This window comes from Jaculus jaculus, chromosome 2 (assembly GCF_020740685.1).
Source record: "Jaculus jaculus isolate mJacJac1 chromosome 2, mJacJac1.mat.Y.cur, whole genome shotgun sequence".
In the NCBI taxonomy this organism is placed as follows: domain Eukaryota; kingdom Metazoa; phylum Chordata; class Mammalia; order Rodentia; family Dipodidae; genus Jaculus; species Jaculus jaculus.
In genome coordinates this window covers 156,748,141-156,775,032 of record NC_059103.1, presented here as the reverse complement: position 1 = coordinate 156,775,032, position 26,892 = coordinate 156,748,141, and the positions used below count along the sequence as shown (strand labels likewise).

The 26,892-nt window shown below is 37.7% G+C and overlaps 1 pseudogene; it reads right to left on the bottom strand.

Moving 5' to 3' along the window:
• Positions 1-6,481: 6,481 nt before the first annotated feature.
• Positions 6,482-21,647, bottom strand: LOC101603389 (annotated as a pseudogene).
• Positions 21,648-26,892: the final 5,245 nt, after the last annotated feature.

Here is a 26,892-nt window from a genome sequence, read left to right as displayed (position 1 = left end):
TTGCAACTTACATGCTATTTTAAGTTCTACAGAGGAATTTTGTTGAGTTTTCAACAGAATTTGTGTGGTTGCTGTGTCTTGATTTTTCTAGTATTGTACAACAATGAACAGTTAGCCACTAGACAGTAATGATACTCATTACTCAACGTATTTATTTATTTTACTTATTAATTAGTAAAAAGTGATTTTACATTTAGTACATTCTCTTGTCTTTTGAATTTCATGAAACATTTACTATGCGCCAGCTGTTGGACTTTGAATAAACGATATGTATGACTCTTTTCATAGATACCTTAGGTCAAAGTATGGGCATTATTAAGATGGTCAAAAAAGTAAAAGAAAACATAAGTCTTATACTAACATAATATTAGGTACCATGTATTTTTCATTTACCATGTGCCAAACACTGACCAAAACCATTTTTTAAAAATTTTTACTGTATTATCTCATTTAAAGAAAATCTAGGTGAGCCGCCAGCCATCAAATAATTCTAGAACTTGGGAGCCTGGGAAAGGAGGGTCTCAAAATTGGAACCAGCCTGGACTACACAGAAAGACCCTTTCCACAACAAAGCATGAATTGTTAGTTATATTAAGCCCAATTATAGATGATAATACCGGTGTAAAGAGTTGATTACTATCTTTTATCACTAGGTGTCCTTTATTTGACCACCTTTACTAGTCAAACCCCTTTCATTTTAAAGCAAAAAACAACAACAACAACAACAACAACAACAACAAAACCAACAACAAACAAGCAAACCAAACAAACAACAGCAACAAAACTAACCCTGGGTAAACTGGTCTTAAACTACAGCATGTAAAAATTAAGTTCCAGAACAGACTTGTGGAGGGAGGCAGCTCCAAGGTTGGTTTCATTATAATGCTAAACAATAAAATGGCTTCATTCCAATACTCTGACTTCAGAGTCGCATGGTGGTAAGTGCAGACACAAGGATCACACCTTCAACCTAAGGTAGGAAGTGTGGCAAACAACCTCAGGTTCGCGGAGATGAACTTCCAGACCAGGCACAGTTATGGAGGAAGGGATATTCTTACATGTATTGAAACAGCTTCTGGTTTTAGATGGATGATTGAAGAAACCTTTACTTTATTCTCTTTTGAAATGTAACTAAAATAATGACAATCTCTGAAACAAAAGCCTCAAACAGCAATGACAGAGACTAGGATGACATTGTGTGTGGTATGTGTGTAGATGTGTGTGTGTTGGTGTGCGCATATACTTGCACGCATGAGTGTATGTATGTCACAGTGCCATGTAAAAGTTAGAAGACAACCTCAGGGTGTTTGTTGGTCCTGAGTTTTCAACTTTAGTTGAGACAGCATCTTTCTTGTTGTTTGTCTCTGTGGTTTCTAAACCAGATGGTCTGAGAGATGCAGGCTTCTCCTAACTCTGCCTCCAGTGTGCCAACACATCAGGCTTTACATCTGTTCTGGACACTGTTCCAGTCAGGGCTTTCAGCAAGCACATTTTACCACCGAGTCATACGCCAAAGTGATATTTTTGCATGTATCTGTGGCATATGTGCATGTGTTTGTGTGCACATGTTTGTGTGCACATGGGAGCACATGTGTCTGCAGGTACATGTGCAAATGTGGGCCATAGGTCAATACTGAGAATCTCTCTGTCACAGTCCCCCTAGTTTTTTGAGACAAAGTTTTTCATTGAACCCAGAACCCATCAATTTGGCTAGTTTAGGCAGTGAGCTTGACCAAGTGATCCTCCTGCCTTTATATCCTGAGCCCTGGGGACTACAAATGTGCAACACCATGTTGGAAACTTTCCTGTGTGCTAGAGATCAAATTCATGTCCTCATGCTTGCATGGAAATTGCTTTATTGACCAACCATCTCCTCAACTCCAAAAACTGACTTTCCTTTGTTGGTTTTGTGTGTATGTGTACACGTGTGTGAATGTGGATGTATATGACACAGCGTGCAAGTGAAGGTCAGAGGACAACTTTGGGTGTCAATCCTGCTCTTCCCACTTGTTTGAAGCAGTCTCTCATATTCGCTGCTGCATTATACAGGGTAGGTGGTCTGTGACTTCCCAGGAGGGTCACTTGTTTCTACCTTCCATCTAGCCATAGGTTCACCAGGGTTACAAGCTCTTACTGAGGTGTGCAGCTTTATGTGGGTTTTAGTATCAGAACTCAGCAAGTGCTGTATCTGCTGAGCCATCTTCCCAGCCATAGATGACATTTTAAAGATGGATTATAATTGCTGAGAACAAGTGACTACTGGAATGCTCTCTGATCAGCTATTAGACACATTTTATAGAACTATATACAAACTGTAAAATTGTCCCATTGTAGTCAAATGAAAACACAGTAATGTTGATTGTCCAAGGTGCCTGGAGATTTAAGGTAAAGTACTAAAAGGAAAATAAACTAAAATTAGCAGCGGTGGCTCATACCTAAAATCCCAGTGTTAGTGAGTCTGAGGGGAGAGGATTGCTGTGTGTCTGAGGCTAGCCCAGACTACGGAGTGAGACTCAGTCTCAGGAAGCCAAACAAAACAACAGTAACAACAACAACAACAACAAAAACTGCTAAGTTAAAAAGATACTATCAGAGGCAGGGAGAAGAAAACAGGACAATTAGAAATGATCATTTATCTTCAAGTCAGCACTAACAGAAAGACTCAAGAAAGACAAATAGAACTGTTTTTCATTTTAATCATTAACTATAAGTGCACCATAAATTCAGTAGAAAACTGATGAGATAGTGGGAAACAATAGAAGAATAAGGACAATATGAGTGCATTGAACCATATAAAATAAGATTTTATTTATTTTTTAAATCAAACTAACAGATCTTTAGTTATATATGACAATTTCTTTGTGATTAAAACTAGACACTGCCCTGGGTATTTTATAAATGAATATTTACTTAATCAAAAATAAGTTGATTTTAAGCAAAATAAGCAACATAAGCTATTAGATAACTTTATATAGGACACAGATGAAAGCCAGAATAAAGGGAAATGTTGAAAACTGTCTTTTGGGAGGGTGTTGGCCAGATGAAACATACCTAGCATTTGACCCTTCCTGAGTGAAAATCATTACCATTTTTTGATACTTTGACCTCCAGCTTCTCCTTTTCAAATTTTTAAATTATTTATTTGAAAAAGAAATAGGGAGAGAGAGAGAGAGAGAGAGAGAGAGAGAGAGAGAGAGAGAATGAGTGTACTAGGGCCTCTAGCCACTGCAAACGAACTCTAGATATGTGCGCCTCCCCCTTGTGCATCTGGCTAACGTAGGTCCTGGGTATCTAACTTGGGTCCTTTGTCTTTGTAGGCAAGTGCCTTAGCCACTAAGTAATCCCTCCAACCAGACCTCCAGCTTTTATTAATGGCATGAACTGATTCAGAGTCAACTTCTAGGACCTTGTGGATGTCCCTACCATCTTCCCTTCAAAATATTTCAAATCAGTAAAACATTCAAGACAAAAACACAATTATCATTGTGTATTGATAGTAATTATGGATTTATAGGTTCAGTATATTAAAAAATAAAAAATATACAGATATAAAACAATTCTCTGAACTTTATTTTGTATTATCAAAAAATCTTAAAGCACCATCCTTGGTGCTTGGCTTATGTTAGGAATATAAGCCTCCTACATGTAGCATTACCCAACATACAGAGGACATTTAGTAAGCATTTACTTGTTTTTCATTCAGTCAGTCTTAGTGTGTAGTCCAGGCTGCCCTTGGATTCATAATCTCACTAACATAGCCCACAAAATTACGTGTATATAGGCATGTGCCATGATACCTGGCTCAAGGCAGTCACTTTTGAGCTGCCTTTAAGAGACATGGATCTATTCTCTAATTATACAGCTAATCATATATTAAATACACAAATTATGAACCACTTTAATGAGAGTGTCATTCATTTGGGGGCTAAAGAATTAATAACCTCATTAACCATTGAGAATTCTTTTTGATGCAAATATAAGTAATTAGTATTATAAGTAATGATAGCCATCAATATCATGTTCTGGATATATTGCACATGTTTGCTTATAATCTTCTCTACATCTCAGAAGTTAGCCTATCATTATTAGATGTTTCATGTTGTAACTAATTGTGAGAAGAAAGAAATCTATTCATTAGGGCAGATACAAAAACAATCCCTAACCCTTTCTACTTTGGTTGTTCTTGCCTGTGTGTGTGTGTGTGTGTGTGTGTGTGTGTGTGTGTGTGTGTATGTGTATGTGTGTGTGTATGTATGGAACAAGTGTTTTGCATCACTAAGTCATCTCCCTACCTTTTGCCTCCCTTTTTCATGCAAATATAAGTTGAATAGCTAACAATATCCATTAATGTCATACCCTAGACAATTTGCGCTTTGGTGATATAAACCATTCTTCATTCCAAGGAGGTGAGAGTAAATCATTTACATCTTGGATATAAAAGAACTGAAAGGGCTAGAGGGATTGCTAAATGGTTAAGGCTCTTGCCTGCAAATGATCCTGGTTTGATTCCCCAGGACCCACATAAGCCAGATGCACAAGGTGAGACATGCATCTGGAGTTTGTTTGCAGTGGCTACAGGCCCTGACATGCCCATTCTCATTCTCTCTCTTTCTCTCATAAATAAATAAACAAAAAATATAAAAGAACTGAGGGTTAGGGGATAAGTATCAAGAGGGAATTTTAATACTAAGTGGATGAATTAGTCTTGAGATCAGGCTCCTGATGACTACCTTATCTTGGTGTATTAAAAATCTATCATTGGCTGGGCGTGGTGGCACACGCCTTTAATCCCAGCACTCAGGAGGCAGAGGTAGGAGGATCGCCTGTGAGTTTGAGACCACCCTGAGACTCCATAGTGAATTCCAGGTCAACCTGGGCTAGAGTGAGACCCTACCACGAAAAACAAAAACAAAACAAAACAAAACAACAACAACAAAAATCTATCATTGGTTCATAACCCTGTAAATTCTGACTAAATAGGGTCAGTGATATAATGTTGATCTGAGACAGTAAACAGTAAAAAATGTCAAGTTTAAATAGAGGATGTGAAATTAGAGAAACCACCTTGGAGATGTACCTCCAATAGGACCATGGACATTAATCTAACCATTGACCCCATTCTTCCCCAAGTAGTCTCTGAATATACTCTAGAGGCCAAAATGTAATAATTAGCACACTTTGGTTCTGTCTGTCCAAATAAAAACTGCCTAAGATCAGGAGTCTAATCTTACTCTTTCTGTGCCCAAAATACATCCTAAGATCTTTGAAGTATCATTTAGAATGAGTCCTCAGATACCCAAATTTAAGTGACGGCTGGCTAGAAAAGGATATTGCAAGTCTGAAGAGCATATAAGGTTGTAAAGTAACTGAGACATTATGTTCAGGGCATTGACTTCTTTCTCCCAGTGTCATGTTTTACGTGTCATACTCAGTGAGAGGTATACACTCAAAAGAGAATGCTAAGATTTGAATTGTGGCTTCAGTGCATGGTGTGTGAATTTGGGCAAGGGATGGAGGCTTTATAACCCATTTTCTCCTGTATAAATGAGCATAATATGCAAGTGTAACCTGCTTTTGAACTACTGGGGATTAAAGATGATCACGCAAGTTAAGTTAGAAACATAGTACCTAGAGCATCATGACTTTTATTATGCTGACAGGCCTTGTTTTCCCCATAATATCCTTTATCTTCCAATTTTGGCTTATTTCATTTTCTACAATTTAAGAACCTTCTCCTATCCAATGAAACATGTTCTCATCTAGATTGAAAAAGGTTTATGACAGCAAAGTTGAAGAAGCAGAATGTTGGTGATAAAAATAAGTTCAGTAAGGTTAGTCATTGTCATTCAGGACTTCACTTTGTTTCTTCTATTTTTCATTTGCTGGGCTTGCCCTTGATGGAGAAGATACTGGATACAAGTGGTTACATAAGTCAACCAGGAATCTCAGGTCAAGATACTCATAGGATTTGTCCATTCCAAAAAATTATCTTCTGCTCTATAAACCTTAAGTGGAACCTAAGAGATTTCTTTTTTTCTTTTTTTTTTTTGTGGTTTTTCAAGGTAGGGTCTCACTCTAGCTCAGGCTGACCTGGAATTCACTATGTAGTCTCAGGGTGGCCTCGAACTCATGGCGATCCTCCTACCTCTGCCTCCCGAGTGCTGCTAAGAGATTTCTTATTGAAGAAAGCCTGTCCGCCAAAAATTACAATAATGTAAAGGACAGATTATCCTTACAGGTTTCCCAATTTATTACATAAGAATGTATGCCTTCATAGATCTTTTGAATATTGTTTTTTAATATAGTTACATTCTGGCTTTTATTATACATAGGAGCATTTTAAAAAATATTTTATTTTTATTTATTTATTTATTTGACAGAGAAAGAGGGAGAAGGAGAGGAAGAGAAAGAGAGAATGGGTGTGCCAGGGATCCAGCCACTACAAACTCCAGACACATGCACTCCCTTGTGCATCTGGCTTATGTGGGTCCTGAAGAATCGAACCTGAGTCCTTTGGCTTTGCAAACAAACACCTTAACTGCTAAGCCATCTCTCTAGCCCATAAATAGGACCATTTTATAAAACCCATTTCTACCTTATAAGGACTATGTAGATTGGGTTCCTGGTACCTTAGTTTTAAAATTCCTAAAATTGAGAATAAGCTCCATATAGAAACCATAAAGTAAATATAGGTATTGAGACAATTGCAAGGGGCCCTAAAGTGACATTTAGTAGCACAGGTATAAGTGTAGAGGAGTGAACATTCAGTGTACCACATAGAAAAGGCAGCTGTTCCTACTGGTCTGCAAGGTAGGTCACTCTTGATGATTCATGGACATTAATCATAATGTTACTAAATAATGAGGCAGAAATAGCAAAGGGAACAATCCATGTTAAATGGGGGAGAACTCTATCTGTTCATGTAACAGCCACAGCATCTACAAAGAAACAAAATTCAAAAAGGAATTATGTTAAGGAGAATCAAATCATAAACTATAATAAAAGAGTACAAAATATTAAAAAAAATCCGTTAACTTTTTTTTAAGGTAGGGTCTAGCCCAGGCTGACTTATATTTCACTATGTAGTCTCAGGGTGGCCTTGAACTCACAGCCTCCTACCTTTCCCTTCCAAACTGGGATTAAAGATGTATGCCACCATGCCACCTGGCTAGGTTTAACTTGTTTTTCCTTGTGTAAATTTAAGTAACATGAATGTGTCCTTTTTTATATCTTCCTCCCTCTGATCCTTCATTTCTTTCCTGTAAGTAGTATTTCACCCACTGATAGACACTTTTTAGTTAGTTTTCAATAAATATGTGAGAAGTGAATTTGTTTTGTTGAATAGATAATTGAAGGCATGTGTATTTTCCAAAATTAGGAAAGGGAATGCTGAGATGATGTCAGAGTGAGTCAAAGATGGTGCAACTCCAATAACAACAATGACACATACACCTTATTAAGCAATTTTATGTATCTACGAAACTGTACATGAACACGTATAAACAATATTTATGACATTGGTGACTCACGTAAACTGTATATTTATTGTTTTGAACTAGTGGTGAGCTCACTTCTTGCAGTCACATGACACTGCCTGGAGACTTGTGTGATTTCTCATGACTTGAAGAGATTTGCTTTTGGCATCCCAGTGATTAGCAAACAAGGATGCAACTCAGCCTCTTACAATGTACAGAGACAGCTAAGAACTATGAGGTCTATGCTGAGAATATAGCTCAAAGATCAATTCTTGATAATTTGTCATGATTCCCACTGTGCAATACACAGCACTTCCCTCAAAAATCACATGGTCCACAGTGTTGACAGTGCTGAAACTGAGAAAGTGCACAATGGGCCACCTTTAGAGACTATTCCAAGGCATTTACTTTGTTCTTAAAGGTTAAGGGATCTTATGAGCACTAATTTAATATGCCAGCACATATAAATAGCATCAATAAGAAAACCAGTCATTATTTATGAGAATTCATGTGTGTCAAATTTGTATTTTGTAGACATGCTAGAATAGATTATTTTGTTACAACGAAAGTAGTTTTCAGCTTTTCAGTGAAGTGAGTGAGATGTAGGTGCCCACTGGGGTTATAATAGTGTGCCTAGGTAGGTTGGTTATAAGTGAGTGTCCACGACATTAAGTATACTGACATATAAAATAAACCATAATACTTTTAAAATGTGACCAAATTAGCATTCCATCAGTGGTTCTCATTCTAAGGTCTTCAGTTTTGGATAATAGTAATTAGTTAATCTCATACTTGTGAGATAGGGTCTTCCCTATAACTCAGCTGGGGTGTAGCTTACTATGTAGTCAAAGATGGCCTCAAACTTTATCCTTCTATCTCAGTTTTCCTAGTATTGGAATGGTAAGTTTGTGTCACCAGGTGCAACTATGAATCCATTTAAATAGCTTTTAGTGTGCATAGCCACACTTAAGCATAAGCTTCTTTCTTAATCTACCTTAGATTGCTAGCACTCTGTTGTTGATAGTCATGAATTGACTCATGTATAACAGCCATCTTTACTGGCAAAGGGATTCATCACCAGTGCTGAAGTGGTTGTACTTTATTTACTACTTTGGCATTTGTGGACACACCTGAAGAGAGAATTTGTCTGGGTATCAGAACAGTCATGTAGGAAATATTGGTAAGTAAATAAACCACGGTGACCAGAGGAAGAGATGTAAAGATGCATTTAGGAATTATCCTGTTGGGTTTCTTCAGCTCTCCTGTAAAACATAAAAGTACAAAATTATATTATATAAAAAGTACTTATAATTTTTTTTTGTTTAAAGTTGTTTATATGTCAAAAACTGGGCTGGATATGCAGGCCATTTTGTGTTTGGAAGAGCATGTTGTACTGTGCCTGACACCACCTACACAAGACCATCATAAGAGGAGGAAAAGATCATGACATCAAAATAAAAGAGAGACTGATTGAGATGGCAAGGGGATATTATGGAGAATGGAATTTTAAAAGGGAAAGTGGGGGGAGGCTATTACCATGGGATATTTTTTATAAACATGGAAAATGATAATAAAAATTGAGCAACAAATGGCCTGGAAGCTGGAGAGATGGCTCAGCAGTTACAGCAATTACTTGAAAAGTCTAGGGACCCAGGTTCAATTCCCCAGTATCCACATAAAGCCAGATGCACAAGGTGGCACATGTGTCTAGTGTTCATTTGCAGTGGCTAGAGGCCCTGGTACACCCATTCTTTCTGTCTCACTTTATCTGTTTCTTTCTTTCTGTCTCCCTCTCACTCAAATGTATAATATTATAAAAAATTGGGATGGATTCCTTTTGTCCACTTTACCAGTACTATCACACATAAACACACACACACACCTGAGTTTGATACAAAATGAAAAGGTCTACAGCCATTCCACCATAAATGTCTCCAATTTCACCTCAGTGAAGAATAAAGAAATTCTAGGAAAACTTCCTAGCAAAGGGTAATATTTCTGAAGATACAAGACTCAAATGTGAAATTTGAGCACAAGTGCCTACTTCCTACTACAGACGCTCGTAGGCATTGAGTTCAGGTATGAGAATACAATAGTCATCAAAAACTAAGTTTATCTATCCTTTGTAGCTCTCCTGTCAGTTCTAGCAGTAGTTTGGTCAGGGTTGCATTGTTCATTGCTTCCACTTGATGTTCTGATCCTAAACACTCTTCTATGTTTTGGTTAGTTGTGATCCTTGTTGGACTGGGTGATCTGTCTGGATTTTCTTCTATTTTATTTTTTGTGTTATTTCTTTTGCACTGTGGTCTACCCATGTCAGTGTATGGGCAGGTAGGTGGGTGGAGCAGCCTGGGATCTAGCTTAATGCGAATCCAAGGCAGCCTGGGGCAGTTGCAAGCAGCCTGGGTTTTTGCTCACTCTTGCCAAAGCCTCCGATCTATAGCCTGACAGGGGCACCAAAGTTGCCTGAATTCTCACCCAGTAATGCACCTAAGCTGCCTGCCTTTGAGCTTTAAAGGGGACTGAGGTAGCAAGCCCTGAAGGTGCCCAGAGTCTGGCTAGGTACACTGGGGTCTGTAAACAGTCTGCGCTCTCCCGCCTCAGGGGAGTGGGGGATGGGTGGCAATGTACAGGTAGGGGATGGCACCTGCGCTGGAGCTAGTGACTCAGTGTGGACTTGTGTGGCTCTTGCTGTGGGACTGGGCCCACTGCATGTGCAATTGTAGTGCAGAGGCAGATGATGTGGGTACAGAATGAGGACACAGCAGAGGCTGACCGGCGGCAAGTGATGTGAACACAGCAGCAGGGGATCTGGCAGCCACCCAATGGAATAGACTTGAGGACCCGGATTATGGGCCAAGCAACTATAGCTACTTGATATTTGACAAAGGCCCAAACAATATAGACTGGCAAAAAGATAGCATCTTCAACAAATGGTGCTGGACAAACTGGATAACCACATGCAGGAAACTGAAACTTGATCCACACATTTCACCATGCACTACACTCAAATCCAAATGGATCAAAGACCTCAACATAAGACCAGAAACTTGAAAACTACTGGAAGAAAATTTAGGAAGTACTTTCCATGATATAGGAATGGAAAAAGACTTCCTGAATAAAACCCCAGTGGCTCAAGTTCTTAAACAGTCACTCAACCATTGGGATCATATGAAGCTGAAGAGTTTCTTTACAGACAAGCAAAGCCAATAGATTACCCACAGAATGGGAGAAAATATTTGCAGGTTATCCAACTGATAGAGGCCTTATCTCTAGAATTTACAAAGAACTCAAAAGTCTAAACAATAAGAAGACAAATACCCCACTCACAAAATGGGGCACAGAGTTAAACAAGCAATTCACAGAGGAAGAGATACAAATGGCAAACACACATCTAAGAAAATGTTCATCATCCCTAATCATCAGAGAAATGCAAATTAAAACAACTATGAGATTCCACCTTACCCCAATAAGGATAGCCAACATCAAAAGGTCAAATGAAAATAAATGCTGGCGAGGATGTGGAGAAGCAGGGACACTCATTCACTGTTGGTGGGAATGCAGGATGGTACAACCACTTTGGAAAGCAATATGGAGACTCCTGAAAAAGCTGACTATAGAAATACCAACAGACCCAGTTATACCATTACTGGGCATTTACCCTAAAACCTTCAAACCAAAAGCCAGAGAGATTTGCTCAACCATGTTTGTAGCAGCTCAATTTATAATAGCTAAAAGCTGGAATCAACCCAGATGTCCATCATTAGAAGAATGGATAACAAAGATGTGGTATATCTACACAATGGAATTCTATACAGCAGTAAGACAAAACGACATAAAGAAATTTGAGGAAAAATGGTTGAACCTGGAACAGATCATTCTCAGCGAACTTACCCAATCACAGAAAAAAAATCGACACATAGTCTCACTCATCTGCAACACCTAACCTGAATCTGCCCAAGATGCCATACATACCCAGCAAGCACCTCATGGACTAGACAATAAGATGGATGGGAGGGTGGGAAGGGAATCAAAGGGTGGAAAACAGTAATCTGGACCCAAACGGCAATGGTACCATAAAATTCTACTTCCTAAAAGACAGACCAAATGGCTGAACCTTCACTAGACCCTTACAGGAAACACCTGAACCACAAGACACTGGAGAGGGTAGGATCAAAACTGACCTAAATCTCCTACATCTTCCCTCCCTCCCTCTCCCCCTCTCCTCTCTATCTCTCTCCTCTCTAACTCTTGTATATTAGTTATCTTTTTCCTCAATTTCTTAGTGGACACTGACCTGTAACCCCCACTTCCAGCTTGGGCCTACCATCCACAATGAGCTTTTGATCAGAGAAACCTACAAGGTTTCCCAAAACAATGACAGACTTCTGTCAGAGAACTTGATGACCCACCAAAGGCCAGTGGTAAGACCCTATTGCTGAAGACTCCATACGCAGCTGACGCGTAAAATGGAATGACATGGCTGGAAGCCAGGAGAGAGTCAGTCCCCAGACAGTCAGCGTGTCTAGTGCCAGAAGGCGCTACATAGGCAACTGGGGGAAATGACCAAGATCTGTCCAAGCAACACATTGTTTAACCTAATTAGCAACAAATAACCGGATGTGATGCCCACACAAGTGCAATAGTGGTACATAGCCATGGTGAGGAATCAATTGCTCTTGATTTGGCTAACTGATCCACTCAGTGGTACTAGACCCATAGCTGGAGCTGGGAAACAAGTCAGAATCATACCCAAACACAAGCCCACTCTACAATATCAAGCTACCATCAGTCACGGGGTATAAGAGGGCCTAAACCTATCATAGTGTCTATCAAAAAAGTAAGTGTTATCTCAATTTTCTGGGTGCTAACTTACTCTCCGTTGGAGAATTTGCTTCTCTTTTCCAGATAGATGCAGATCCTAAGAAGAGAGCTGCCCCAACATACCTCAAAAGGGGCCCAACTGAGCAAGGGTGATGTTTTCCTGTGAACCGCATACCAGCACAAAGGGGAAGGAGACCAACAGAGAAAAATCAACTCCTACCAAATCAGAGAGCCAGAGCCTCAGAGGCCCCCAACACCTCAGCGCTGAAGCAGACCAAAAATGAACCCAACATGGCTCAGGGAAATTTTGCGGAAGAGGGGGTGAAAAGAATTTCAGAGTGACATGTTGGGTCACGATTTTCAGAGACATTTATCATAAAAATAACTGGGAGCTAACTCCACAATGCACGACCCATTTTCATTAATAAGGAAGGTCTAATGGGAGGGGGTAGATCACAGGTGAGCCTAAATAATGGTACCAAACTGCCTGTATTTACTGAAAAGAAAACTAATAAATTAAATTAAAAAAAAAAACAAAACTAAGTTTAATCTCAAGACAGGGAGATACACATAAAATAACCCCACAAACAAAAGTTACAATCATGAGTATGTTAAGTGATTATAACTCAGTAACAAATTACTATGGAGATGTATCCAGTAACTAACTATTTGATGTCCCTTGTTTTATTAGTAGACTGGCCTTTAAGAAATTGTCATTTGGGTACTGGAGTGATTGCTCAATGGTTAAGATATTTGCTTGCAGACCCTAATGACCTGAGATCAATTCTCTAGTACCCACATAAAGCCAGATACACAAATTGGCACATACACCTGGAGTTCATTTGCTATGGCTGGAGGCCCTGGGGTGCAAATTGTCTGTCTATCTTTTCTCCATCTCTCTCTGCTTGCAAATAAGTCAATAACTTTTTTAAAAAAATTGTAAAAAATGTCAAGTCCCCAACTTCTAAAGTGCCTATTCTTTTATGTGAAATGTTCTTTCTTCTCCTGCTGACTGGTTAGTCACTTCCCTCAGAACTCAAAATCATTCCTCTTCTGGAATAGTGGGGGCAGACAATTCTCTGACCAGCAAAAATTATCCCATTAATACATTCTCAAGGCATATATTGAACAGAGTTAAAGTTACTATTCAAATTTCTTCTTCTTATAGAGTTTCTTTTAACATTATCATTTCTTTATCCCAATAGCAAGTACAAAAGAGAAAAAAGGCTAAGGATGTAGGTCAGTGGTGGGGCGTTTGCCTGGCATGCATGAGTGAGGACCCTGTACTTGGTTTTCAGAACCAGAAACGAGTCCTACTTTAGCATCATATATAATGGATTTTCTAGATGGGTTTAATTTACAAATATTATAAAATTTGTCAGTTTCCAAAATTGTATTTTCCTCTGAGACTTTCTCCCTGACGCACATTATTTATAAGCTACTCTTACAACCTTGTATATATACAAAACACAACTGTGAGCATTGATCACAGAACCACATACACTCCCACTCCTACCACCTAGAAGCCAGGCATTGCCCGTGTAAGTGAATGCCTCTCAGTAATTTGAATCAAAGGCCAGTCAGATTAAGAGAATCAAGAGAAAAGCAATGTAGTGGTACTAAAAAAAAAATAAGAAAGAACATAAAGTAGTTAAGAATTTGGGGTCCAAGTGTTATCCCACTTCACATTCCTGTTGAAAACTGGCTACTCAGATCTTTATTGAAATACAACATTATTCTTCCAGGCTCATAACTTATACTTTTTTTCTAGAGAGCTTATTTATTTTGAGACAGTTTCTTGCCCAGGTTTGCCCGGATCTTCAATTTTCCTGCCTTAGCCTTTTGTTGTTTCATCTAATATATATGATATTAGATTAGATATTACATTAGATATGAGCATGTCTGTTACTTAAAACCAATCCTCCTGACAAATATCTATCCTTTGGAATACATGACTTCTTCCACTTGCCCAAGGGTTGACTGCAACGTCTATGGATCACATTAATGTGAACGATGGAGCACCCAAAGAGTAAGGAATTTCACAGAATGCTATTTTTAACCCTTCCTGCATGATTTACTATTTTGTGAGCTTTGGAAGGCATATTGCCTATCAAGGCCTCAGTACTTTTGCTATATGTTAAAAAATAGAAATTATAGAGAAAATATAATTCTGATCTCAGCGTGTAACAGTAAATAAGTGCATTAAAGGTGACTGTGGTCAGCTAGGGATATAGCTAACTCTAGAACTGCAGAACACTTACATGTGCCTGGTCTAGATTTTGATCCCTAGAACCATACACATGTGTGCACCCTCACATTGTCAGAGGCCTTTGTTGATTGCTCTGGCTATTAGTTAACATTTTGGAACAAGTTGAAGAATGCTTTTTCTTTTTTTCCAGGTAGGGTCTCACTCTAGCCCAGGCTGACCTGGAATTCACTATATAGTCTCAGGGTGGCCTTGAACACACTATGATCCTCCTACCTCTGCCTCCCGAGTGCTGGGATTAAAGGTGCGGGCCACTGCGCCTGGTTGGTGAACACATTTTTAAACTAGGTTTACTTTCTTCTGGGTCTTGTACTCATACTCATTACATATTTGTTTATAGAAAAGTGACAAAATAAAATTTGATTTATAATAAAGGACTTTAATAACCAGATAAGTAGTGATTATCCTTGGGCTGAGATCTTAAACAATAGGTTGTTCTGACAGTATGCAAAGTCAGCTGCTGATAAATCACTATTTCAGAGGTAAAAGTGCTACTTAGAAATATTACTTAAAAAATTACTTAGTGCTGTACTGCAGCACACATGGACATTCCCCAGCTTTTTGTGGAGAATTCTGTTTAGTGAATGTTAGTAAATGTTGTAGATCCTTAAATTAGCAGACACAATTATCTAACAACAAACTTCTCTGACACTAGAAAAAGAAGACTGGATCAAACAGAAGCCAGAAATATAATATAATGTTTTATATACATACATACATACATACATACACAAACATATATATATATATATATATATGATTTTTTAAAAAATTACAGTATATATCCCCTACTTAAGAGGTACAGCCCTAAATTTAGTGAACACTAACCTCTGGAACTTTTCAACCCAGAAGTAGGCAAACTGCTTTTAAGAGCAGAGCCTAAGAAGTAGGAAAGCTAATTCTCGGTATATCCAGCGTGGGAGTGGGGTAGTTTCCTATAGCATCAGCTTGGTGAAAAAGAAACTGAAAAGAAGTTCACTTTAAGCCATTAATAAACCCACTGCATCTGGTGCCATCACTGCTCTGATGTCACCAGACTGTGGCTTCAACTGCATTGGCATTTTTTTTATAGGGCACCCAAAGACCAGAAATATGTGAACAAGTGGTACACTGTATGAGAAAAGGGTAAGGGACTTCTGACTTTGGATGATCCTTAAACATTTGTTAAAAGAAGTGATCTAGGGGTATAACCTGCTGTACTGTGCTGATCCAGGGCACACAAGCTGATCATAAAAGCAATCACATTAAGCCTACCTGTTGTCTTCAACAGATCTGTGGGCCATCATTACTGACCTCATTGCCTTCACTGCTGCAATAAGCACTTCTTATGCATGTATGCTTGCTCTGAGTCAAGAGTCCAACCAAGCCTCTGAGGAAATTGGGCCAAGAGCAGGGTTTAAGATCAGTTAGCATCTTTAGACATTGCTTGTTAATAGTGGTCATCTGTGCTGTTTAGGCCAAAGGTACACCAAGGCAGAGGAAACAATAACATTGCTCGTTAGTGGACTACATAGTTGTAAGATTAACTTTAGCAAGTTATAAGTTACAAGGAAGGAATTTAACATCTCACAGCAATAGTCTCAGAAAAGTTATTTTTAAGTTCATCTGGTCATCCGTGCTGTTTAGGCCAAAGGTACACCAAGGCAGAGGAAACAATAACATTGCTCAAGTGAGTGGATTGCATAGTTGTAAGATTAACTTTAGCAAGTTACAAGTTAGGAATTTAACATCTCACAGCAATAATCTCTGAAGGTTATTTGTAAGTTCCATAAAGAAAATCCCATTGTTCTTCTACATAGTGAATCCTCATATTTTATTCTTATTGTTCATTTCCACAGTTTGGTACATATATTTTTTCCTTGCCTCTGAAATTATATTGTGGTGTTTTTTTTAAATCACTAATTATTCAAGAGAACTATAACAGCCTACTTTTATCAATACCTTACTTTTTAACTCAGTGTAAATTAATTATTTTTTTAAGGTATGGCCTCATACTAGTCCAGACTGACCTGACAATCCCTCTGAAGCCCAGGATGTCCTCAAACTCAGGACAATCCCTCTATCACAGTCTAATGTGTGCTGAAATTAAAGGCATGCTCCACCATGTCTGGCTTAAGTTGATTTTTATCCATGAAATTCACCAACAAGGTCTTGTTTAATCAATGAAATGCCTTTTTGTCTTTCCTTAGACTCATAAACTTCTAAACCATTGGATAGGCCACTCTTTTAGAACATATGAAGGGTTTTCTTCAAGATTCTCTAAGTCTTCTCTGGTTTCTTCACCAGATCCACTTACTCAGTGACTGAAAGTTGACATTGTCTGGTCTCCCATCACTACTATTAACCTCTTCCTCTGTGTACTTGCCTTGGTATCTTCTCTTTCATGAAGACTGCTGACCATCAGGTGTAAACAATTTTATGGTCACCCAAAAGTCCATACTATTTCTTATATGCACCCTCCAAACTTCTGATCTTCACTCATATTTTTCTTAGACTGGGATTGTTTTTTTGTTTTGTTTTTTTGAGTTAGGGTCTCACTTTAGGTCAGGCTGACTTGGAATTCCCTATGTAGTCTCAGGATGGCCTCAAACTCACGGTGTCCTACCTCTGCCTCCTGAGTGCTGGGATTAAAGGCATGCACCACCATGCCTGGCTTTAGACTGGGAATTTTTAAAATTCAACTCAAATGGCTAGTTTTTACAGTTGGTGACAATGAAAAGTGACCATTACTTCTGCTGAAATTCCATAATAATGATATTTTTCTTATGGCTATGTATCAAATATTATGTCATTATTTGTTTTTAAATCACAGATATACAGTGATCTTAAGTCATGATGGACACTCTAGAGATTTAAAAACTGAGTCTGGGAGGAGAAAATACTTGCCACTGTTGGGAAGTAAGAAGCATTTACATAGTATTAACAAAAAAATTGAGTGGTTGGAGAAATTGCTTAGTGGTTAAGGCCTGCAGCGCCAAAGGACTCAGGTTTGATTCCCCAGGACCAATGAAAGCCATATGCACAGAGTGGTACATACATTTGGGATGTGTTTACAGTGGCGAGAGGCCCTCGCATGCTCATTCTCACTGTACCTCTCATAAATAAAAATAAAATATAAAAGGGAAAATTTTATTCAAGATTCAAGAACGTGGTCATAATTAACATAAAGAGATAGAGCTGGTAAAAACATTAATTTTGAAGAAAACAGGCATAAAAATGTGAAAAGACACTGAGGAGGTAAGGGGTGAAAGATACAGAGCTTAAGGAAGGAGATTAACATTGAAAATGAAAGGAACAACTATTGTCCTGATGTGAAGAGAAAGGTATTAGTCTAGCTTCAAGAGCAATAAAAGATGGCTATCACTCTTTTTAGTTAAAAATAGGAAAGTGTCTAATACAAGCTCAAGACAAAGTCCAGTAGCTCATGCTTTGTTCTGACGTTGGGAGTGAGTCAAGGAAGTAATATTCTACTTGGACACTCACCTCAGTAGGCCAGTGCTTCCATGGTAACCTAGATGACTTAAAGCTGGGGATACAGTTTCACCTCAGATGTTCATAAGTGCCAGGCTGAAGGATGGTGACAGAAGGAAGCCTCTTTATTTTCCTGTGTTCATTGGTAAATGCAGTAGTGCCAAATACTTTTTTTGATTTTGATAATTTATTATTGCTACTGAATGATAGCTCCTATACAGTATATATGAAGGATATACTTTTATCATTCATTTGAAATGCACAATGTAAAACAAACCAGTTAAATCTAAAATCACTTTTTGTTTTGTGGTTTTTTTTATTGTTTTGTTATTTCCCCTTGTTCTGTTTGTGGTACTTGGAATCAGTCCTAGGTCCTTATGAATTCTAGGCCAGCACTCTACTGCTGAAATATATTCCAGCACATTTGATTCATTATATGAACCTTTAGCTTTACTTTCACATATCAAAGAAAAAAGTTGAAATAAAATATAAATACAAAAAATAGGCAAAATATTATGTGCCTAAGTGTGTAAAACCCACTCACAACACATATATAATCATAAGTCTTGAATTCACAGTTTCATAGGTGAAATTACTTTTACTATCTGAGTATTCATTCATTAATAACTGAGGAAACTACATTAACTCAGGGGTCCCATATTTGTAGACCCTAGGAAAGAAAGCTGAAAAGAGAAATAATTCAACAAAACAAGACAAATCTACAAATACAACAAAAAGATGTTCAAAATAAACTATGGCTTGGTTTTTTTCTCAAGTTTTTATTAATTACATGCAATGCATATTAAGTTTCCTCTTCCTGAAAATGCAAAATATCTTTGGAAGATAGCTTCAGTGATCTGGGAGACATCTGGAAGCTCACTATCAAAAACATACTGAAGGTCCTCTACATTCTCCTTCCTCCCTCTCACCAGCATGGGTACTCCAACTAGGGAAATGATGCCGAGTATAGATATTTTGAGCATAGTGCTGCTCATTGTTTGAAGCCAATTCAATTCTTTTACACATGGGGAATTCAGGATTTCCACGATCCACAACACAGCCAGGGCCAGACATTTCTCTGGTAGATTTGGGGAAGAACAACGTGGGTAAGACAATGCCATACTTGTGAGCAGAGAGCTTGGCTGGAAATTGCCCTGGATCCAGAAACAAGGAGGTCCAAAGTCTTAGGAATCTAATCAAAGGGCCAAAGCATCACTTGATAAAATAGTAGTGAGCTCCACTATATGGGAAGGTTATAGTGCAAAGAGTGGAGGTAGTGGACAACAGGGCACAGGTGGCCCAAACACAAAAAGAGATCTCCACATTCATGGAAGAGTGCTTTAGCACCCTTTTGGGGGACACAAAAATTCCTACACCAATTATATCAATAATTAAAAGAATTGTGACCCAGAAATATCCAAGTCCTCTCTTCTATATTTTCTTCCATGTATCCTTTATGGTTGATAAAAATTAAATTTTGTTTAAATTATAATTTCTAAGTATATCTGCCTAATATTGCTAAAAGGGGTGTTTATGGGCACTTGACAATCAAAACAGTGGTATCCTTTTGGTGCCATTTTTTGCTAAATATAAACTGCCTTCAATAATTAACAAAGTCTATGTTACCCATTTAAGTAAAATGAAATGTAACACTTGTCAGCTTTTAATTTAACTCATCTTTCAAATATTATCAAAATAAGACATTTAGATTTAAAAAACAGAATCTCAAAAAAGGGATTACAGTGCCAAGTTTCTCTAAAGTCTGTGGTTCTAGAATGTTGCTCCCACCTCTAAGAGATGTTCTAAGAATATCTCATAGCTTTTTGAAGAAAGTTTGTTTGCAGCTTATGAGTTGTTATATGCCATGACTCAGACTGCACAGTGGGAAAACACACATCTATAGATGCTTTACCTAAAACAACCAACTGCAGTTATTTAATACAGCATATTTTTTTCTTAGGTAACAACACCATTTGAGGTAAACAGAATTTCATCCTGGATTTTCTGGAACAAATGCCCATAGGGCTCTCAAAAAGCTCTATCATATTCTTGAAGAACTTGAAGCCTATCTACATGTTCAGGGCTATGAAATTGCCTAGGAAATAACTGAAAACCTTCCATATGCAACAAAATAATTTTTCATAATCGAAATAGAAACAGAATTATTCCCAGATAAAAGCTGAAAAGAAAACTCAAACAGAAGAATTGTCCTAAGTGTCTGTCATTAGCCTACATGACATGAGAAGAAAGCACAAATCTACATGAAGAACTAGTATACTATCAAAGCTACTATGTTGGGACCTGGGGAACCGAGCCTCGAACCCGGGTCCTTAGGCTTCACAGGCAAGCGCTTAACCGGTAAGCCATCTCTCCAGCCCCATTTCATTTATTTTTAAAATTGTTTTCTTGGTTTCCAGTTCATTAATTTCTGCTCTAATTTTGATTATTTCTTTCCATTTGGAGTTATTTGGGTTGGATTCTTCTTGTTTTTCCAGGGCCTTTAGGTGTACAGTAAAGTTATTAATTTGGGATCTGTTTTTGTAATGAATGCATTTAGGGCTTTGCATTTTCCCCTTAGTAAGGCCTTCATTGTGTTCCATCAGTTTGGGTGGGTTGAGTTTTATCATTCAATTCTAGGAATTTTACAGTTTCTTTTTGATTTCTTTCATGACTTATTCATTGTCTAAAAGTGTGTTGTTTAGTCTCCTGGAGCTGGCTGAGTTCCTGATGTGTCTCTTGTTGTTAATTTCTAGCTTTAAAGCATTGTGATCTGACATGGTGCAGGAAGTTACTTCAAGTTTCCTGATTTTATGAAGGTATGCTTTATGGCCTAATACATGGTCAATTTTGGGGAAGGATGCCATGGGCCATTGAGAAGAATATGTTTCCTGTAGAGTTGGGGTTGAATGTTCTACAGATATCATTAGGTCTTGTTGATCTATGGTGTTGCTGAGGTATATTTCCCCGTTGATTTTCTGCTTGGGTGATCTGTCTATTGATGAGAGTGGAGTACTGATGTTTCCAACGATGATGGTGTTGGTGTTTATTTCTTTTTTATTGTTGAGTATATTTTGTTTTATAAACTGTGGTACATCTGTGTTTGGCACATATATTTACAATTATGATGTGCTCATGTTGTATCATTCCATTGATGAGTAAGAAGTGGTCTTCTTTGTTCCTTTTATTTTTTGGCTTTTCAAGGTGGGGTCTCACTCTAGCCCAGGCTGACCTGGAATTCACTATGGAGTCTCAGGGTGGCCTTGAACTCATGGCAATCCTCCTACCTCTTCCCTCCCGTGTGCTGGGATTAAAGGTGTGCACTACTACGCCCGGCTTTCTTTGTTCTTTTTGATTACTTTTGGTTTGAAGTCTATTTCATCAGATATTAGCATAGCAACACCTGCTTTTTTTTCTATTTTCTTGGAATATAATTTTCTAACCTTTCTTCCTGAGCAGGTGTCTATCTTTAGTGGTGAGATGGGTTTACTGAAGACAGCGGATAGAAGGGTCCAGTTTGTTGATCCATCCCGATAACCTATGTTTTTTGATGGATGCGTTAAACCATGAATATTTGATGTTATTACTGTGAGGTTTGAATTAATCCCTGCCATGGTGAAGTGTTTTATGGGGCTTGGTGGTTTCTTCTGTTTTGTATTATTTTGAGCCTGGTCTATTTTGGTTATTGTGCTCTTATTCTTATTGGCTCTTGAGACTGGGTGTTTGACTGTTCTGTGTGGAGTTTTCCCACAAGTATTCTCTTTATGTTTGCCTTGGTATTTATATAATCATAGAGTTGACATTTTTCTAGGAATATTTTTCTTTCACTATCTTTTATGAGGGATACTTTTGCTGGGTAGAGTAGCCTGGATTTGAATCCATAGTTTTTCAGACTTTGAAGTGTTCCATTGAGGCCTTCTGGCTTTCAGGGTTTCCACTGAGAAATCTGATGTAATCCTGATAGGATTGCCTTTGTATATTGTGACTTGTTTCTCTCTTGCTGATTTTAACACTCTCTCTTTGTTTTCATTGTTAAGAGTTTTACCTATGATGTGTCTTGGAGAGTTTCTTCTTTGGTCTTGTCTGTTTGGTGTTCTGTGTGCTTCTTGTATCTGGATGGGCCTGTCTTTTGAGAGATTCAGAAAATTTTCTTCAATAATTTTGTTGAAAATATTCACTATGCCTCTGGTCTGGATTTCTTCTCCTTCTAATATACCCATGATCAAGATGTTTGGTCCTTTCAGGGTATCCCACAATTCCCCTTGTATTCTGTTCACTTTATTTATTTTTTTTTTTTGAACTTGGCAAAGTTTTTGGCATCCCAATCAATTTCTTCTGTCTTGACTTCCAGATGTTCTGCCTTCCACATGAGTAACTCTGTTGGTGAGTGGTTCTAGGAAGGTTTTCATGACTTCTGTTTTCTTTTTCTTTTTTAATTTATTTTAAAAAATTTTTATTTATTTGAGAGCAACAGAGAGAGAAAGAGGCAGATAGAGAGAGAGAGGGAGAATGGGTGCTCCAGCGCCTCCAGCCACTGCAAATGAACACCAGATGTGTGCTCCCCCTTGTGCATCTGGCTAATGTGGGTCCTGGGGAATTGAGCCTCAAACTGAGGTCCTTAGGCTTCACAGGCAATTGCTTAACTGCTAAGCCATCTCTCCAGCCCTGATTTTGTTTTCTGTTGTGTTGTTTGTATAATGTCCATTTTTTCTTGAGGTGTGATTTCAATTTGAATTCTGATTTTCTTGATGCTTACTGGAATTCATTCTTGCATTTGATCATCCTTCATTAAGCTTATTCAACCTGTTGTTAAGATCTTCCATTTCTTGGCTTACCTTCAATTTCTTCATATTTTTGGATGGTTCTAAGGTTTTATTCAATCAAGTTAAGCCTATTGTCAAACCTGAATGCTCTAGGAGATGATTCTGTCCAATTCTGTTGATATGATTATTGGTTCTTTGATAGTTTACTTCCAGTTCAGCGAATTTTTGATCAGGGTCTCATTGGTTGTGTTTTCATTTTGGGTATAATTTCTGTTCATTTCTCTATGATTTCATTGGAGGTTTACATTGTAGAACTAGACATCCTTGGTAGAGATTTCTGTTTTCTGACTGTCATTGGCTTTTTTCATTGTTGTCTACCCATTATAAGAATACTAATTTATTGAGGAGGAAGCAACTTTTTGTTATTTGGCCAATGTACCCTCTGACTCAGGTGAATAGAGATGTTGGTACCCAGTGGCCAGTCAGGATACCAGAGCAACAAACCTGATTCCATAACTCACACAGGGTCCAGACTTCCCCAAGCAAGGCACAATGGGATCTACAAGGACCAGGGGACTGAGAGGAGCCAGGGAACAGGGATATGGCCTACTAATCCCAAGTTGTCCCCTCCAGCACACAGACAGGCCAAGGGAATTTGAACCAGGGTACTGGGAAGAGCCAACTCCACACCATAGTGACTGCCACTCATAATGCATATTCAGGGAGGTGGGAGGATCCCAGAAATGGGCCTGACCTACTCACTCCAGACCACCACACCCATCTACACACAGACCAGTGCAGGGAACTCAGACCCTCAAAACTTACATTGTGAATCATATTTGAATAAGGACAAAGATTTAGGAACAGAAGATTTTAGATAAGTTATATTTTTTCTGATAAAAATAAATAATAGGAAATGTTTGCAAAATAAAAATGTATTGAACAATAAGTCAATAGATTTCTAAAGAAAGTTAACTTTATTATATCTAATTTTTAAAATTTTGTATTTTTGAGCTCAGGTTGACCTGGAATTTACTATGTAGTCTCAGAGTGGCTCACAGTGATCCTCCTACCTCTGGCTCCCAAGTGCTAAAGCTGTGTGCTACCACACTCAACTTATATCTAATTTTTAAGAGACATGATACTTTTCATATCATGATCACCATCAACAAAAATTAATAAGCATAGTACTTTTAAAGTTAGTCCCACTATCATCAAACATTTTACAATGAAACTTTTGCCATTTGGGAGAAGGTCTCATTATACAGCTCAAGCTGCCCTCCAACTTTTATCAACCCTTCTGCCTTGGTCTTCAGAGTGCTGAGCTTACAGATGTGAGCCACCAGCCTCATGAAATTCAATTTTATTGAGGCTAAATTTATATATAATAGAATTAATGATGTCCAAATACATTTAGATTTACAGTTGTTTATTGTATTATATACCTGTGCCATATATCTATGACATAGATATAATACAACTTGTATATCAATTTATCACTTCATAAGCATCTCGGTTGTTTTAATAAGTTGTTAGCTATCACAAGTGAGGAAATAATGATCATACTATTATGAGAAGGAAAAATATTTTATTTAATAATGTTGCATAGGAGACAAAAGGAATGGATCTGTTCTGACCAGCTAATTCATGCTTCTATATCTCTTCCAGAATAATGGACCATAACCCCTTAACTGTAACATCAAATGGAACCTTCCTCAAGTAAAAAACCAATAAAAATAAAAAGTTATTGTCTTAGTGGTTGTCATGAAGATTACAAATGCCATTTAAAAAATGCAATTTGGACTAATATTAATTTTGTAGTATTAATATATGATAAGATAGACTTCAAACCAAAAGTAATCAAAAAGGACAAAGGTCACTCCTTACACAACAAGGGAATGATCCAACATGAGCATATCACAATCATAAATATGTATACCCCAAACACAGGGTACAACAGTTTATAAAACAAAATCTACTCAACAATAAAACAGAAATAAACACCAACACCATCATAGTTGGGGACTTCAATACTCCACTATTATCAATATACAGTTCATCAAAGTAGAAAATCAACAGGGATATAATGGAGCTCAACATCATCATAGATCAACTAGACTTAAAGGATATTTACAGAACTTTTCAGCCCAACTCAGCAGAATACACATTCTTCTCAACAGCCCACAGAACCTTCTCCAAAATTGACCATATATTAGGTTATAAAGCATGCCTTCATAAAGTCAGGAAATTTAAAGTAACTTCTTGCACCATGTAAGATCACAATGCTTTAAAGATAGAAATTAACAACAAGAAATACATCAAGAACTCCACCAGCCCTGGAGACTAAACAATGAATGGGTCATGGAAAAATATCAGAAAAGCATTTGTAAAATTCCCAGAATTGAATGATAATGAAAACACAACCTATAAAAATTAATGAGATACAATGAAGGCAGTCATTGGGAATATTCATAGTTTGAATGCCTTCATTACAAAGACAGAAAGATCTCAAATTAATAACTTTAATAATGTCCACCTAAAGGAACTGGAAAAATAAGAATAATCCAACCCAAAGAGCCAATAATCAAGATTAGAACAGGAATTAATCAATTGATAACAAGAAAACAATTTTTAAAAATTGGTGAAATGAAGAGCTGGTTCTTTGAAAAAATAAACAAGATTGATAAGCTCATGGCCAATTTGATCAAGAAAAAAAGAGAAGACTCAAATTAACAAAATCAGAAATGAAAGAGGAGAGATCACAACAGACATCAATTGAAGTGGAAGAAACATGAGGGCATACTTCCAAAACTCCACAAAATTAAATAATATGGAAGAAATAGATGAATTCCCAGAAACATACCTCCTACCAAAACTAACATCAGAGCAGATTAATCTCCTAAACAAACATCACATCCATGGAAATGTTCATCATACCTAGTCATCAGGGAATTGCATATTAAAACAACTATGCAGGGTATGTAAGGCATCTTGGGCAGATTCAGGTTAGGTGTTGCAGATGAGTGAGACTATGTGTCTATATCTAATAATAAAAAATTTTAAATGGAACTGGAGATTAAGAAATGAAAGGAAAAAAAAAAAAACAGAACCCATCTTCTCTAGCTAGTTTCTGTCTCACCTATGTTGATTTGTGAAGTGTATTCCCTTTTTGATGCACTGTGGTCTTGTCTCAGATGGTTAGGTCAGTCAACTGTTTGCATTAGCTAGTCTCACAGTCATGTGGTAGAGAAGCAAATGTGATTCCTTGACTTCCTGCAACACTGGGTGGTATTTCCACTGCTGGCTTACTAGGTATGAGAGGCCCTGCAATACTGTCTGGAGGTGCTATGGAACTGTTTAGCTGGTCCCTTTTGCTCTCTTCTTCTTTTGACTTTGTAGGGCTGCTATGAATGGGGAAAATCTCCTCTTAGTAGTTTCTAAGGTTCTTAGGGGCTCAGGCAGGCCAGGGGGAGAAGCACTTCCTGGAGAGAAGCCACAGGCTGCGGCCTGATTCTAGCTGATTGCCAGTCATTGCCTCTTGTTTTACTGTGGTGGGGAGGGAGGGGGGTCTCACTTCATTTAATAATTTTCTTATAAATCTAGACTTTTGCCATAAAGGTAATTAAATGGAAGTATAGTCTAAGAATTTCCAAACTAAAATAAAACAAAACCAACAACAAAAAAAGCAAAACAACAACAACAGCAACAAAAAACACCCCTACGCCCAGATTCTAATAGACTTGAAAGAAGAAATCACACCAATGTGTCTCAAACTATTCCATAAAGTAGAAAATGAATTCAGGCTATAGACCATTTATTTTTCAAAGCTGGGATTTCCCTAATTCACATAAAGATATGAAGAAGCAAAAAGGAAATTATAGAGCAATGTTCTTGGAGAATATAGATGAAAAAATTATCACCAAGATATATGCCAACTAAGCTCAAGAACAAATCTAATCATTCACTGTGACCAAGTTGGTCTCATTCCTTCCAAAGAAACGAGGACAGTACCACATACATACACAAATTAATAAATAGAATAGATTATATATAGCAATGAGCTCAAAGACAGAAATCACAATAAATCCATAAAAGA